Source organism: Drosophila nasuta, chromosome 2R (assembly GCF_023558535.2).
Source record: "Drosophila nasuta strain 15112-1781.00 chromosome 2R, ASM2355853v1, whole genome shotgun sequence".
NCBI classification, from domain to species: domain Eukaryota; kingdom Metazoa; phylum Arthropoda; class Insecta; order Diptera; family Drosophilidae; genus Drosophila; species Drosophila nasuta.
This window is the reverse complement of record NC_083456.1, coordinates 238,047-242,175: the sequence shown is the minus strand read 5'-3', so window position 1 is coordinate 242,175 and position 4,129 is coordinate 238,047.

Genomic DNA, 4,129 nt, shown 5'->3' with positions numbered 1-4,129 from the left:
TGAGGAATCTACCTATGTAGGTCCTACCTCTCGTAACGTGCTGGACTTAAACATTGCGACTGAGTGCACTAGAGGAGTGGAGTATCGTGGATAGACCCTCTGAAAAATCACAAGAGTTTTTGCAATTATAAATTCCGCTTTATTCGCGAACAAAGAATGGACCTAATTGTTGTTGGTACAAACGACGAAAACGAAAACGGAGAGAATGATGACATGCTGATAAGTTCTTGTTTTCAACTCTCTTTATAATTCTATGCTAAGTTACATTAAGCCTAAATTAACTAGAGCGGCGAAGCGAGGCGAATTCGCTCAGAGAGCAACAAACGAAAGCTTTATTGCGCTCTCGCTTCGCCCTAATTCTAACAACTGCATTTGGTATTTCATGCTCTTAACTAATATTACTCAAATGCGCCAACACCGGCCCCGATGAACGGCTGTGCCTTCATACGATTGGCAGAGGCGCCAACTTGTGTATTGGCCGTTTATACAGCCCTCCTGCGCTAGTTCGCACGTCTGCGACGCGCACCGCCCCATCCGCTCCTGGGTACGCCGCCTCGACTCGACCCACCATCCACTGTATCGGCGGCTCGTTGTCTTCTGCGACGACGACGAGCTCTCCGATTCGCAGATTTGGCTGCAACCGGTCCCACTTGGCCCGTGCCTGCAGGCCCAGTACATACTCCCGGGACCATCGCTGCCAGAACGCTCGCTTGAGCGACGAGACAGCTCGCCATCGCCTTAAGCAACTCAGACCCTCCTGGTCCGGGGTCCGCGATGCTGCCGGTGCCACCAGTGGACCGCCCACCAGTAGATGCCCTGGGGTTAGTGCCTCGCCGTCGTTGGGGTCGTTGCTTAGGGCTCCTAGCGGGCGGGAGTTGAGCACCGCCTCGACCGCCACGACCACTGTCTGCAGCTCCTCGGCCGTGAGCAGGGCGTCGCCCACCGTCCGTAGGAGTAGGTGCTTTACAGACTTCACACCTGCCTCCCATAGTCCTCCGAAGTGTGGAGCCCTCGGCGGTATGAACGCAAATTCGCATCCGCTTCTTGATGCGAAGTCGCGAACTGCGTTCTTCTCGGCCTCGACTCGCCTCCAGATCGCGACTTGCTCCGACGAAGTTCGTCGTGTTGTCGCAATGGACTCGGCTCGGGCATCCTCTTCGACCAACAAACCTTTAGAAAGCCATTAGAAATGCATTAGTTGACAGATCGCATACAATTTCTAAGTGAACCGCTTTTGACGCAAAACAGACGAACAAAGCTATGTACGACTTGTACGGCGGCTTTCCGCGAATCCTATAGGTAGTCTCAACTGGGCCACAAAAATCAACGCCACAAATTGAAAATGGGCGGAGCACTCGGAGTCGATCAGCAGGCAAATTTTCCATTATTTGCGTAAGCAGCCGAGGTTTGCATTTAAAGCAACGGATGCATGATCGTACTGACTGACGACAAAGCTCTTGAGCATTGACTAACCAAAGTCGTTCTCTGAGAATGCTCACGAGCGCTCTTGGGCCAGCGTAACAGTTGGTCAAGTGAAGGTACCTCACATAGCTGCGAGCAAATTGTGAGCGCTTCGACAAGAGGTGTTGAAACTTAGCATCATACGAAATAGGAGCATTTACCAGTCGCCCCCGACTCGCAACAACGAAAACGAACACCAAGATCCTTCATACTCATGTATGAAAGGATTGAGTCGTTGTAGACTCGAGCTCACACGTGTACTCTTACGAACCCTTTCTATATCGTCTCTGAATTCGAAATCCTGCATTACTTCTACTATTTTACTGAATTGTTCTTTCAGTTCTGATGCCGTTGGAGACCACTAGATCTGACTTTACCACTATAGCTGTCAGTCCAACAGCTGTTTTGCGCACTTCCAAATTGCGCGTCTCTTCAGAGACGAAATGGTGGTTAACTGGCCATGCGTCGTGTGGTTCCATCAAGAATGATGGACCACTAAACCACATTGACGCGCACAGTTCAGTCACATCGCAACCTCTCGATACAATGTCTGCGGAGTTCTGCTTAGTTGGAACATGACGCCATTCCACGCTCTCTGACTACTCTTGAATCTCGGCCACTCGATTCGACACGAATGTCGCGAGTGTGGAAGGATGTGACCGGATCCAATGAAGAGTGACTTCCGAATCTGACCAAAGAAGCGTCCGTTCGATTGGTGATCGGATCTGCCTTCGGATGCGGTGGCAGAGTTCTGCAAGAAGGTGAGCTGCACACAACTCAAGTCTAGGAAGAGTCTTAGTCTTGAGGGGAGCTACTTTTGATTTTGAGGTTAGTCTCAATCGGTGACGTAGGCTCTGTGAAGAAATATCGTAGCACTTTTATGTTTTGCAATTGTGTCAAATTTAACTTCAATTGCTGCCACGATGTATCCAAACTCAATGGTATGGATTCGTCCCACTCCAACTTTTGAAGCCAGAGCTCTTGAAGCAGTATCTTTGCTTTTATAATTAAGGGACTCAATAGGCCAAGCGGATCGAATAACCGCGATGTCACCGAGAGAATCTTCCGTTTTGTCGCTTTAAGACCCATGAATGAATCGTCGATCCGGAATTGGAACACGTCTTCATTTGGCAACTAAATCACACCTAGAGTCTTGGTTGCGTCAGTCTCGGAGATCGTTAACGGCTTTGGTGTACTGTCTGATGCGCAAGTTCAAAACCTGCTCCTAGCAGTATCTGCGACACTTCAGACTTAATTGTCTTCAGGTCCTCGACGCATGCGGCACCAGTCAACATATCGTCAACGTAGAAATCTTGCCTGATAACCTCAGCTGCCATGGGGTGTGAGGATTTCGCAATGTCGCTCAGCTGGATCAAACACCGTAAGGCCAAGAATGGCGCTGGCGCAGTGCCATATGTTACAGTATTTAATCTGAATAATCTCAACGAGTCTGATGGATCTTTTCTCCACACTATGAGCTGATAGTTTCGATCTGCCTCGTGCACCATAACTTGGCGGTACATCTTTTTGATGTCGGCCGTTAATGCATATTTATGCAATCGAAAACGAAGCAGAGTCGAAAACAGCTCTTCTTGAATGGTCGGTCCGACCATAAGAATGTCATTCAACGCCTTATGTGTCGAAGTGCGACACGAAGCATCAAATACGACCCTCAGCTTTGTCGAAGTGCTTTGGGGCCGTAATACACATTGGTGCGGAATAACATAGTGTGGTGTACTTGGAAGGATGTGACTCACTTCGGACATGTGGCCCATCTCTACATATTCTTCCATAAATTCCAAGTACATTCGCTTTAACTCGGTATCTCGAGTTAAGCGTTTTTCAAGCGACAAAAACCGCCGTTTAGCAACTTCAAATGAGCACCCAAGCTGGTGCGAATCTGATTTAAAGGGCAAACGACCAGACGGCAATCTTTTCACATTATTTGTGAAATGATCTTCACAACTTTGTTGTTCAGCGGAAAGGACTTTGGAGGGAGAGCGCACATCTTGGACAGTCCAAAACTTCAGCAAGGTCTTGTCAATCGAGCTCAAACTTTCTTCCTGATAGCTCAGATTGACAGTCATCTTCTGTTGAGATTTTTCACCAGGTGTACCGCCCCGAGACAATCTTTTGGAGGATTGGACACTCTGGACCAATCTGTTGCTTGATTTGGCCAACGGACAATAGGCCAAAGAATGTTTCAGCGCCGATAAGAAGATCAATTTTCTGCGGTTTGAAGAAATAGGGATCCGCTAGCTGAATATTGTCAGGTATCTTCCAGCCACTGACATTTACAGTGTGATCTGGCTGATAACCTGAGATCGATTTGAGGATCCATAAATCGATCGCGTATTCATTGCAGCCAACTCGCGACTTCACCACAGTGTGTATCTTTTTCTTAACTTGAGAATTGGATTCACCAATGCCAAGCAAGCTGATGCACGAGTCTTCTCTACGCAAATGCAGTCGCTGAGCTAGTTCCTCAGTCACAAAATTAACTTGTGACCCAGAGTCCAGCAAAGCTCGGGCTAAGACGAAATCGCCTGAATTCACTTTATCCGACACGGTCGCATGCATTGCATGCGAAGTAGATGGACGATCAGGCTCAACAGCGGAGAGACTCGGGGGTGGTAACGCTCTACTATTTGTAGTTGCAGAATATATG